Below are 14,004 nucleotides of genomic sequence, written 5' to 3' on the forward strand. Positions count from 1 at the left end.
CAGAGACAGTCTTTACATCTTTTCAGAAATAGTCAAATGCATTCTCAGCTTAATACTATTCACTATGCTTAGCACTGGAGGATCTGTTTAATACAAAAGACTGCCGAGTTTCCCAGTATGCAAAAGGTGAAGCAGATTCATGGCATTTCTTTGCCCCTCGGTTTCCTCATCTGTCAGTGCAAACACTTCTTACCCTTCCTAAAGTAAAAACTAAAACATAAACAAACATCTGATATATCAGCATGCCACTTTTCTCAAGGACCCTTAATCATTTATACAAACCATGAACTCAGAAATATTTCCAAAAGGCCCCAAGTATAAGAAGTAACAAAAACAAATGAGAGCAGTTAAAAATGAAACAATTGAAGTGATCTCATATTTATCAATTTTACCAACCAGGAAAAAATAATGATTTTCCCCTGGCAGGTGGTAATGATTTTATTTATTTAAAACCAAGTCCACAAAAGACAGAAAAGGAAGGTGCAGAGAGAGGATAAGGAGAAGAAAGAGAAAAAAAAATGAAAGGAAGAAAACTTTGGAAAAAGGAGGTGGATGAACCTAGAGCCCATTATGCAGAGTGAAGTAAGTCAAAAAGAGAAAAAAAAAATATCGTATATTAATACACATATATGGAATCTAGAAGGATGGTACTGACAAATCTATGTGCAGAGCAGCAATGGAGACACAGACAGGGAGAACAGACTTATGGACAGGGGTGGGGGAGAAGAGGAAGAGGGTGAGATAAATGGAGAGAGTAGTATGGATGCGTATACACTAACGCATGTAAATAGATAGTCAATGGGAATTTGCTGTATGACTCAGGGAACTCAAACAGGGTCGGCGTGGGGGGGGGGGGGGGCTGTGTACACCCCCGGGGGGCGGGGGAGTGAGTGGGAGGCGGGAGGAAGCTTCAAGAGGGAAGGGACATAAGTACACCTATAGTTAATTCATGTTGATGTATGACAGAAATCAAACCAAAATTGTAAACCAATTATCAATCAATTAAAAATAAATATTTAAAAAAAAAACAATAAAAGAAAAGAAAATAGGATGTGTAATAAAATCACAAGCTGAATGAAAGTAAAGCATAAAACTAACGAAGTCAAAGCCCAAATTATCATCCAGCCTTAGACTATGGCCCTAGGTTTGTTACCCAGCACACAGGCATGTGTCCTAGATCAGACTGGCATGACTCAGCAAGACAACGTGAATGGTCTATTACACTGATTTTCAAACTGTTTTGACCATGAACTGGAGTTTTCTGGTTGATTTTTAATGCCAGAATGAAACGAAAGTTTTACAAAACAACATTAAACCTGACCAAGTGTGATAGTCTCTAATATCAACTATCAGGTTGAACTGTGAAATTGCCTTTCATTTGGTGAAAAACAGTAAAATACTCAGAGTTCTATTTAATTCCAATAAGCTAATACTTAAACTACCATGCTTTTCCCTTTTAAAATGTTGTTCAAGATCCATTAAATTGTTTTCAAAAGTTACTAATGGGTCATGACTCATGGTTTGAGTCTAAGACACACCAGACAATTATTAGCACAAAATACTTTCAAACGGAGCAGTTTGAATTCAGTATCAGCTTAAAGGACTAGGATAAGCAGTATAATAAGAATGTTAAAAAGAATGGGGTGATACTGTATATAGAGGCAGAAAATTCATATGGAGTATAGTCATAACATACCAAGTTTGATTCTAACTGCTAAAACCAAGAAAATAGTGAAAGATCTTAAACGTCTGCTGCTGCTGCTGCTACTGCTGCTGCTAAGTCACTTCAGTTGTGTCCGACTCTGTGTGACCCCATAGACGGCAGCCCACCAGGCTCCTCCATCCATGGGATTTTCCAGGCAAGAGTACTGGAGTGGGGTGCCATTGCCTTCTCCTTTGAACGTCTAGCATATAGTAAGTACTCAGAAATTTTTTGTTGAGCAAAGAGAGTCACAAAGGGCATGATTGGTATTCTCTTCCCTTCCCCATGTGGCTTCTAAACTAAAACTAGGCTTCTAAAACTAAAAAATCCCTAACTCTCATCCACTTCAGATGCAGCATGTTACTGTGTTAATACACACTATTTGATCAAACAGATACAGCACCGTCCCAGGACTCAGGAATAAAAAAATACATTCTTAACAGACAAAATATTTTTAAAAGCTAGTGCTTAGTTCCCAGGAGTCAACCAGGGTAACCAATAAAATAATAAAAACAAAATTTATCAATAAGCCAATAATGGAGGTAGAATTGAATACTAAGGAATATCGAAGAAAAATATAGATTGTACAGACACTACCCCAGACACAAGAAGATTATGCCACATACTTTCTCCCTGTCAACCACCTACTTTCCTCATCCTCTTTCCTATCCAGTTTAGAGTTCATTCCCTATTATCTTACTAGGGCTTCCCAGGGGGCTCAGTGGTAAAGAATCTGCCTGCCAAAGAGGAGACGCAGGTTCAATCCCTGGGTCAGGAAGATCCCCTGGAGAAGTAAATGGCAACCAACTTCAGTATTCTTGCCTGAGAAATCCCATGGACAGAGGAGCCTGGCAGGCTACAGTTCATAGGATCACAAAAGAGTCAGAAATGACTTAGCAACTAAACAATTATCTTACTAATACCTCTACCTCACCCCTTGGTCAATTTACTTCCTGAAGAAACTCCAGTTATTCCAACTATTAATATATACCTGCACATTTAGATGCAGCCAGCTGAAATCTGCTGGGGAGAAAAATCACATAGTCATGCACATTAATACTATTTAAATGTATGCCCTTAAAAATAATCCTCAGCATTTTTGATAGTCATAAAAATGTGCCACTTGATCTCCTGCTGTGAAAAAGTTTAACTGACCAATGTCCTCAGCTACTGGGCTCTGAATCCATCCCATGCTTAACCCTAGGCCACATTTCTAAGAACCGCTTCTAGCAATGAGTGAGCATACCAGGGGTGCCAATGCAGGGACACAAGCCCATTCTTGTGAGATGTGGCACAGTTTTGGCATGCAAGTTTGGCTTGAAAATTCTACGTCAGCCTTGCCAAAACTCTCTAGGAACTGTGCTACATTCTAAGACTCTTCCTACCCAACTCTCCTTCCTTTGCTCTCTCCTGCACAGTGGTTTGATTAGCCTGTTAATCTGAAGACTCTCCCCATCTTCCTTAGCTCCTTCCTCATTCTTTTCTTCACAGATATTTTCCCCAATAAATATCTTATATTTCTAATCTTATTTTGGCATTTTCTTCTCAGAGGACCCAAAGTAACATAGCCTTCTTCCAAAACAAAATAGCTGATATTTGGGGAATATTGTTAATTACTTAAAACAGTGCCTGGCACATAGTAAGACTATATAAATGTTTAATGAAGTAAATTAATAAGTTGAAATTTAAATATCCTACTTCATTCTAAGTGTATTTGTATATTTGTAATAACTGAAGATATGTTTCATGTCATTCTCAAGCCACACTTTTCAATAATTATATTAGTACCTCTGCTTTAGAGTTGAAGAAAATTCAGTCTTAGAGAGACTGAGTGGTTTGCCCAAATTCATAAAACTAGTAACAGAGCACACATTCAAACAAAGGTATTAATAATGTGATTTTAGTTCCCATACATTTAACCATTGTGATTAATCACGCTCTTCCTTTCTGCCATAGCCAAACTTCTCAAAACATTGTCTCTACTTCCTTACCATCTGCTGCCCATGATACCGCAAGTTGGTGCTCCAACTACTCTATTAAAATTACTAATCTCACAGTACACTCCACAGTCAATCCCACAGGTCTCTTGCTTCAACAGTGTTTGGACAGAACAGACACAGGGACACCCCTTGCTCCAGCCTCCAACCTTTATTCCAGTCACAACCTTCATAAACAGCCATTCAGCTGTACTCGATCACCTGGGCCAGCCAACACCAGTTTTTGAGCTTAACTCCTGATTACTGATCAATCATGAGTTCCCAGATTTGTCAGAACCATTCCACTGCCATGAAGGCCACTATCAACTGCCTGATCAATATGCATCTGTGGGCCTCCTACACCTACCTCTCTCTCAGCTTCTGTTTTGACCAGGAGGATGTGGGCCACTTTTTCAGTGAGTTGGATGAATTGACCTAAGAGAAGCACAAGGCACCAAGAGTCTCTTGAAAATGCAAAACCAGCACAGTAGCTGTGCTCTTTTCCAGAACATGCAGAAGCCATCTCAAAATGAGTGGGATAAAATCTAGGATGGTGTGGAAGCCGCCATTCTCATGGAGAAGAACCTCCACCAGACCCTTAAGATCTGCATGGCCTGGGGTCCACCCACACAAACCCCATCTCTCTAACTTTAGGGAAAGCCACTTTCAGGAGCAGGTGAAACTCAGCAAGATGTGTGGCCACCTGACCAGCCTCTGCAGGCTGGCTTGTCCCCAGAGTAGGCTGGGTGAATATCTTTGAAAGGCTCACCTTCAATCATGACTAGGAGTCTATGGAGCTCAGTGGTCTTTGAGGAGCCCCCTAATGTCAGAGGCTTCTGCCTGAAGCCCCTCTCTGCAGCCATTGCTGCTGCTAAGTCATTTCAGTCATGTCCGACTCTGTGCGACCCCATAGATGGCAGCCCACCAGGCTCCCCCATCCCTGGGATTCTCTAGGCTCACTAGGTAGGTGTTTATCCACTCTGGAACCCTCTCTCAAACCTTGGGCCAAATAGAAACAATAAAGCTTTTTACAGCAAAAAATAAAGAAACAAAATAATTCTTTCCAAGACCAATGTCTCATTTTCCAATGCAAAGTATCAATACATTTCTCAGCCTCTATTTAACTTGATCTTGTGGCAGCATTCAACAATGTTGGATATTCTTTTTCTTTTATTTAATTATTTTTATTTTATTTTATTTTTACTTTATTTTACTTTACAATACTGTATTGGTTTTGCCATACATTGACATGAATCCACCACGGGTGTATACAAGCTCCCAATCCTGAATCCCCCTCCCACCTCCCACCCCACATCATCTCTCTGGATCATCCCCATGCACCAGCCCCAAGCATCCTGTATCCTGCATCGAACATAGACTGGCACTTTGTTTCTTACATGATAGTATACATGTTTCAAAGCCATTCTCCCAAATCATCCCACCCTCTCCCTCTCCCTCTCCCTCAGAGCCCAAAAGTCCATTCTATACATTTGTGTCTCTTTTGCTGTCTTGCATAAAGGGTTATCATTACCATCTTTTAAATACTGTATATATGTGTCAGTATACTGTATTGGTGTTTTTCTTTCTGGCTTACTTCACTCTGTATAATCGGCTCCAGTTTCATCCATCTCATTAGAACTGATTCAAATGTATTCTTTTCAATGGCTGAGTAATACTCCATTGTGTATATGTACCACAGCTTTCTTATCCATTCATCTGCTGATGGACATCTAGGTTGTTTCCATGTCCTGGCTATTATAAACAGTGCTGCAATATTTGCAATTTTTAAGGAATCTCCACACTCTTTTCCATAGTGGCTGTACTAGTTTGCATTCCCACCAACAGTGTAAGAGGGTTCCCTTTTCTCCACATCCTCTCCAGCATTTATTGCTTGTAGACTTCTGGATCACAGCCATTCTGACTGGTGTGAATTGGTACCTCATTGTGGTCTTGATTTGCATTTCTCTGATAATGAGTGATGTTGAGCATCGTTTCATGTGTTTGTTAGCCATCCGTATGTCTTCTTTGGAGAAATGTCTATTTAGTTCTTTGGCCCATTTTTTGATTGGGTCATTTATTTTTCTGGAATTGAGCTGCATAAGTTGCTTATATATTTTTGAGATTAGTTGTTTGTCAGTTGCTTAATTTGCTATTGTTTTCTCCCATTCAGAAGGCTGTCTTTTCACCTTACTTATAGTTTCCTCTGTTGTGCAGAGCTTTTAATTTTAATTAGATCCCATTTATTTTTGCTTTTATTTCCAGTATTCTGGGAGGTGGATCATAGAGGATCCTGCTGTGATTTATGTTGGAGAGTGTTTTGCCTATGTTCTCCTCTAGGAGTTTTATAGTTTCTGGTCTTACATTTAGATCTTTAATCCATTTTGAGTTTATTTTTGTGTGTGGTGTTAGAAAGTGATCTAGTTTCATTCTTTTACAAGTGGTTGACCAATTTTCCCAGCATCACTTGTTAAAGAGATTGTCTTTACTCCATTGTATATTCTTGCCTCCTTTGTCAAAGATAAGGTGTCCATAGGTGTGTGGACTTATCTCTGGGCTTTCTACTTTGTTCCATTGATCTATATTTCTGTCTTTGTGCCAGTACCATACTGTCTTAATGACTGTGGCTTTGTAGTAGAGCCTGAAGTCAGGCAAGTTGATTCCTCCAGTTCCATTCTTCTTTCTCAAGATTGCTTTGGCTATTCGAGGTTTTTTGTATTTCCATACAAATCTTGAAATTATTTGTTCTAGTTCTGTGAAAAATACCGCTGGTAGCTTGATAGGGATTGCATTGAACCTGTAGATTGCTTTGGGTAGTATACTCATTTTGACTATATTGATTCTTCCAATCCATGAACATGGTATATTTTTTCATCTATTAGTGTCTTCTTTGATTTCTTTCATCAGTGTTTTATAGTTTTCGATATATAGGTCTTTAGTTTCTTTAGGTAGGTATATTCCTAAGTATTTTATTCTTTTCATTGCAATGGTGAATGGAATTGTTTCCTTAATTTCTTTTTCTACTTTCTCATTATTAGTGTACAGGAATGCAAGGGATTTCTGAGTGTTGATTTTATATCCTGCAACTTTACTATATTCATTGATTAGCTCTAGTAATTTTCTGGTGGAGTCTAGTGTTGGGTATTCTTTTTCTTAAGATATTATCTTGCCTGGTCCAGGTGACTTTTAGTCCCTGTTGCTTCTCTACCATCTGGCAGTATCCACCTGCTTCACTGACTTCTCAGCCTCTACAGCTCTCTTGAATGTCAATATTTCCTCAGATATCTGTCCAATACTCCCTTCCATGGCTTCAATCACTATCTTGTACTTATCCTTCCTATATCTATATATCTCATCAAAATCTTGTTCTTGAGCTCAAACCCATAAACCAGCTGTCTACAGTATATTACGCTTCACTGAGCCATTGGCACTTCACCCTTGGAGTGAACCAAAGGACATCGTCTCCTCAAAAACCTGCTGCAGCTCCTGTTTACTCCAATCTCATTAACTTATATTATCCTTATCACAGTATCCTAATCCAGAAGCTGGGATATCATCTTTACTACTTTGTTCTCTTTCACCACCCAGATACAGTTACTATAATCCTCAAACTACCTTCCAAATTCATCTAGTGCTCTCCATTTCCACTCTACCATTTTCATTCAAGTCACTACCATCTCTTAGCTGAATTATTGCAACAGATTCTTGGTATCTTTACCCTTGTCCCAGTCCAATAGTGACTATTGGATTCCCAGTCAAATCCAATAGTGACTATTAATACATGCAAACAGAATTAACAAATAACCAAATAAGTTATGCTATATAAAGCCCATCATCATTATCTGTCACTGATCTTTCCTTAGTTATCTCTAACCACTTATATTCCAGCAATACTGAGTTGTCTTCAATCTCCTGAACTCATTGTATTCTCTGTTTCTAGGATTTTATGCATACCGTTCTCTCCAACTCAAAATACTCTTCTCCTTATACATCCCCACCTTTCACCTGGCTAAACTCGCCTCATCCTTCAGACTTTTGCTCAGAGAGTCTTTCTGGAAAGTTATACCTAAATCCAAACAGCAATTGTTTCTAAGATTTTCCCAGGAACTGTTCCCAATATTTCCCTAATATGATTACATTCTATATTTTAATTATGTTTCTTACTACCTTCCATATTGAGTCACCATTCTAGAATGTCAAGAATCATCTCTTAGAAGCCCAGTACCTGGGACAATACCTGGTATAGCACATGTGCTTGATAAATATTTACTGTGAAAATGAGGTAGATGAATCTTTATAGAACATTTTTGCAAAATGCAAACATATGAACTAGACAGGTAAATCACCAACAGAGGTCATAAATTTTACTTCTAAACTCACAGAGAACAATTCAACAAGCTCTAAAAATGCATAAATTTTAATATTAAAATTTAACAAAAGATAAGAAAATGCTTCTCACACTCCACCTCCCTTCCCCTGCAAATAATATCTGCTTAGAAATAAAATTTATCTTGCTAAACAACTACTGCATAAAGGGAAAATCAAAGTGGATGTTATGAACTAAAGGTTTTCCCACATAAAAACTTCAGTTTTGAGTTTTTATCATAAAAGACTCTAAAGGTGTGCATCGAATTCCAATTCTTCCAAGAACATAAAAAGCTGAAAATAGTGTCACTTCAAGGCTAATGATAAGAAAAATCCAGATAAGCTAAAAAAGCAGCTTTTTTTGAGCTCATCAAAGAGCTGAAATCATAGATCGATCAAGTATCTAAGAGAAGATACACACAGACTTTCTCACCTTTGGAGAAAGATGTGGAGTAACCATACAAAACAGGTAAGAAAAAGTCAGATAAAATTTTAACAAATTCTTAAGCCCAAGTATGAGCTAGTGCAGAGCAAAGAATCTCTAGTACTCACAGAAATAAGAGGAATTTATACTCACTATTAAGACCTTTCTTTAATACTCCGTGGCATGGGAGTTGTGCAAGAAAACAGATAGAACCTCCCTCGGTAACACAGACATACAGTTGGGGATTACCCAGTGATAAGGACAAGGGGCAGAAAAACAACTAACCCTCTGCCTCAACTCTTCTTTCAAAAGACTTAATCCTCCTCTCTGGTGGCTCGGTGGTTAAAGCTTCTGCCTGCAATGCAGGAGACCTGGGTTCAAGCCCTGGGTTGGGAAGATTCCCCTGGAGAAGGAAATGGCAACCCACTCCAGTATTCTTGCCTGGAGAATCCCATGGACGGAGGACTTCACTTTCACTTTCACTTTCAATCCTCCAGGGTAGGGGGAAACAAACCTATTGCCTTTAGGGCATAGACAAAGGCTCACTGCTGCTTGGGGAAGAACAGAAGAAAAAGCTTCTATGTTGGGGGAAGAAATAGGAAAACAGTCCTGAACCCAGGATCTTAAACTAATAGTAGTAGATGTTGCAAACCACTGGGGCATACATTCTCCACAGGATAAATATCTTCCCCAAAGGGGCAATACTACATTATTTGAAGGCAAATAAAATAAAATAAAATAAAATCTAAAATATTAATTCATTATGGCCTTCCAAAGGGCCACAGTATATAAAGACACACAGTATATTTCTGGTATTCAAATTTCATAAGAAGTCAGAGGATAAAAGTATCTTAAAAGACTCCTTAGTAAATGATATTTAAAAAAAAAAAAAAAAGTTGAGAAACACTGCACTGGATGAAAGGAAGGATACTTTCCCCTGATTAAAATTTTTAATATATACAGGGCAGAGTTTGAAGAAGTGCAGGAATGCTAAGAAGATCTCACCCCAAAGGCTCAACTCCAGTCTCTAAGTAAAAGGTATTTTGAGGGAAGTTTGAAGCCTGTGTTGAACTGAAGGTAATCATAGCAACAATAAAACCAAATTTCAGTTCAACTTCTGACTGTTATGCCCAAGTCGCAAAATCTCCCAATGACCACCAGGGAGCTGATATCCGATGCAAAAGCAAGAGAGTTTTTATTACCAAGCTTGAGCTGGGGCTCCCACCAATACTGACACAGCAGCTATAGGGAGGAGCCCCGGGTCTTGGATTACATTGCTTATACAGGGAGTATACATGGAAAAAAAGGATTTCTAGGTAGGGGGACATCTGATTGGTCACTTTCTTTCAAAGGGTTGTGTGTTGGTTTCTGATTGGTCCCTATTACCTAGGTAGACCACGAGTTCCTGAAGGTTAAGTCAGGAGATTCTGGTCTGGGGTCCGATTGGCTTGTGGGTGGTGGGGTGAGGTCAGGGGATTTCCAAAGACTCTTGGATTTCCAAAGGCTCTTTTCCCAGAACCTTACAAAATGGAGTTTTTCTGGCAACAAAATGGAGTAGCTTAGATTCTTTGCTGACCAGTTTGACTCAGTCTTCACACATGCTTCCTGAGACAAGGCAAGCTCATTCCCACATATAAATATTATTAACTTCAGTGTCTTTTGTTCTACAGGATGTCCAACATTCAATCAATTAAGAGCCTGTTGGGACCTGACCTGAGCCATGACAGGCTCAACAGCCCACACCAGGCCTGAGCCTCAGGTTCTTGTGAGCATGAGTCATAATCCTGGGAAGCCCCACCCTAGGAGAGCTGACTCACTTGAAAAGACCCTGATGTTGGGAGAGATCATCAGGCAAGAGGAAAAGGGGATGACAGAGGACAAGATGGTTGGATGGCATCACTGACTCAATGGACATACATTTGAGCCAACTCCAGGAGATGGTGAAGGACAGGGAAGCCTGGCATGCTGCAGTCCATAGGGTCTCAAAGAGTCAGACCCTACTGAGCAACTGAACAACAAGAAAGCTACCACCAAAAATTATAAGAATTAATAAATGAATTCAGTAAAGTTGTAGCATCTAAAATTAATATACAGAAATCTGTTACATTCCTGAAAACTAATTACAAACTATTGGAAAGAGAAATCAAGAAAATAATCTTATTTACAATTCCATCAAAAGGACTAAAATACCTACAAATAGGTTTAACCACAAGGTAACAGTTTTAGACTCTGAAAATTATGACATTGACAAAAGAATTTGAAGACAACACAAACAAATGGAAATTTATAATGTTCTCATGGATAAGAGGAATTATCATTGTTAAAATGGCCATACTACTTAAGGCAATCTACAGATTCAATTCAACCTCTATCAAAAGGCCAAGGGTAGTCTTCACAGAACTGAAATAATTCTAAAATTTGTATGGAAACACAGAACACCCCATGTAGCCAAAGTAATCTTGAGAAAAAACAAAGCTGGATGTATCATGCTCTCTAATTTCAAACTATACCATAGAGCTATAGTAATCCAATAACATGACAAAAATAGATGCATAGATCAACAGAACAGAAGAGAGAGCCCAGAAATAAGAGCATGCTTACAGGGCCAATTATCTGTAACAAGAAGGAAATAATATACAATGGGGAGAAGATAACATCTTCAACAAATGGTATTTGGAAAACTGAACAGCTACATGCAAAAGAATGAAACTGGTCAGCTTTCTTATGTAATACATAAAAATTAATTCAAAATGGACTAAAGATATAGATGTAAAACCTGAAATAATAAAACTCTTAGGAGAGAACAGACAGTACACTTTCTGACATCAATGTGTGCAATATTTTTTTGGATCTGCCTCCTCAGGAAAGGGAAACAGAAGCAAAAAGTAAGAAATGAAATTACATCAAATTAAAAATCATTTTCATAGTGAAGGAAATTATTAAAATAAAAAGACAGCCTACTAAATGGAAGAAGATATTTGCAAATATATATATGATGAGAGGTCAATATCCAAAATATATAAACAGCTCATACAAATCAACAACAAAAAACAAACAATTAAAATGGACAGAGAATTCTCTGGCAGTCCAGTAGTTAGAATTGGTGCTTTCACTGCCATGGCCCAGGTTTAATCCCTGGTCAGAAAACTAAGATCCACAAGCCACATGGCATAGAAAAAAAAAAAAAAACAGAGGACCTGACTAGACATTTTTCCAAATGAGCTATATAGAGGGTCAACAAACATATGAAAAGAAGTTCATCATCACTAATCATCGGGGAAATGCAAATCAAAACCACAATGAGATGTCACTTCACACTTGTCAGAATGACTATCATCAAAAAGATGACAAATAACAGTTGTTGGCAAGGATAAGAAGAATAGGAAACCCTCATGCACTGCTGGTGGTATTGTAAATTGGTGCAGCCATTATGGAAAACAGCATGGTTCAAAAAATTCACTTCTGCTTATTTACCCAAAGAAAACAAAAGTACTAATTCAAAAAGGTATATGAAACCATTGTTCACAGTAACATTATTCACAATAACTGAGATATGAAAGAACCTAAGTATCCACTGACAGATGAATAAAGATGTAATATGTGTACATATACATATAAATACTCACAATAGAATGTTACTCATCCATGAAAAAATAAGTTTGCATATATGGTAATATGAACAGATCTAGAGGGTATCAGACTAAGTAAAATAAGTCAGACAGAGAAAAGACAAATACCATAAAATCTCCACGTATCTACATATGTGGAATCTAAAAAACAAAACAAACAAACACAACAAAATGAAAACTCACAGAGAAGAAACTGTTAGTTGCCAAAGAAGAGGCATTTTGATGGGTGGGCAAAATAGGTGAAAAGGGTTGAGAGGTACAAACCTCCAGTTAAAAAATAAATAAGCTCAGGGATGTAATATATAGCATAACAACTATGGTCAATAATATTGTAATAACTTTATATAAGGACATGATGGTTACTAGATTTATCACTTGATCATTTTACAGTGTATGAAAATGTCAGATCACTACGTAGTATACCTGTTACTAACATAATATTGTATATCAGTTTTATTTCAATTTTAAAAAATGAAAGCTTTGTGCTTAGTTGCTCAGTTGTGTCCGACTCTTCGCAACCCTGTGGACTGTAGCCTGCCAGCCTCCTCTGTCCATGGGGATTCTCCAGGCAAAAACAGGAGTAGGTTGCTGTTAACCTCTCCAGAGGATCTTCCCAACCCAGGGATCGAACCTGGGTCGCCTGCATTTCAGGCAGATTCTTTACCACTGAGCCACCAGGGAAGCCCTTAGAGTCAAATAAAAATGCTAGAAATAAAAACAATGGTAACAAAAAATAATCTCCTCAAAAGACGTGTCAGTAGACTCAATACTGCTGAGGGGAAAAATTTCCTAACTTGAAGTTAAGTTAATAGAAATTACCAAAATTGAAGCAGAGCAGGGGCAGGAGAATAGCAACAAAAAAGAAAAGATCATCTTAAAGCTACAGGAGACTATCTAAAAGAATTTGTTGTTGTTGTTTTAGTCTCTCAGTCGTGACTGACTCTTTGAGTCCCCAGACTATAGCTCGCCAGGTTCCTCTGTCCATGGGATTTTCCAGGCAAGAAAACTGGAGTGGGTTTCCATCTCCTCCTCCAGGGGATCTTCCTGACCCAGGGATCAAACCTGCATCTCCTGTGTCTCATGTATGGCAGGCAGATTCTTTACCACTGGTGCCACCTGTGAAGATACATGTACCCAAATGTTCACACCAGCAATGTTTAAGTGTCGATTAACAGACGGGTGGACAAGGAAGTTGTGGTATAAAAGGTGCAATGGAATATCGCTGGCCAATTAAAAAAAATGAGATTCTGCCACTTGAAATAACATGGATGGACCTAGAAGGCATCATGCTTAGTGAAATAAGTTAGGCAGAGAAAGACAAATACTATATGTTATCACTAATATTTGGAATGCAAGAAACCAAACAAAGGAATATAACAAAACAGAAACAGACTTATATAGAGAGAACAAATTGCAGTTAACAGTGGGGAGAAGAAACAGTGGGAACAAAATAGGGGTAGGGGATTAACAGGTACAAACTACTATGTATAAAATAAATGAGCTACAAGGATACAGTGTACAGCATAGGAAATCAAATTTATAGTAATTTTAGATGGGATATAATGCATAAAAATATTGAAATACTATATTGTACACTTGATACATATGTTGTGAATCAACTAATGGCTCTGTCAGTAAAGAATCTGCCTGTAATCCAGAAAATCTGAGTTTGATCCCTGGGTTGGGAAGATCAGTGGAGAAGGAAATGGCAATCCAGTATGCGTGCCTGGAAAATCCCAAAGACAGAGGAGCCTAATGGGCTACAGTCCATGGGGTCACAAGTGTTGGACACAACTTAGTGACTAAACCACCACTGCACTAGATACATAATATACTGTAAATCAACTATACTTCAATTTCTAAAACTGTGGTATATCCATATAGTGAAATCCATGTAGTCACTAAGTCGCG

At 38.3% G+C, this 14,004-nt stretch overlaps 1 non-coding gene across 1 annotated transcript; it reads right to left on the reverse strand.

Moving 5' to 3' along the window:
• Nucleotides 1-12,703: 12,703 nt before the first annotated feature.
• TRNAF-GAA lies at nucleotides 12,704-12,774 on the reverse strand. The gene has a single exon. It is a non-coding gene; the product is annotated as a tRNA-Phe (tRNA).
• Between the last annotated feature and the right edge of the window lie 1,230 nt (nucleotides 12,775-14,004).

Source organism: Oryx dammah, unplaced genomic scaffold (genome assembly GCF_014754425.2).
Source record: "Oryx dammah isolate SB20612 unplaced genomic scaffold, SCBI_Odam_1.1 HiC_scaffold_26, whole genome shotgun sequence".
NCBI classification, from domain to species: domain Eukaryota; kingdom Metazoa; phylum Chordata; class Mammalia; order Artiodactyla; family Bovidae; genus Oryx; species Oryx dammah.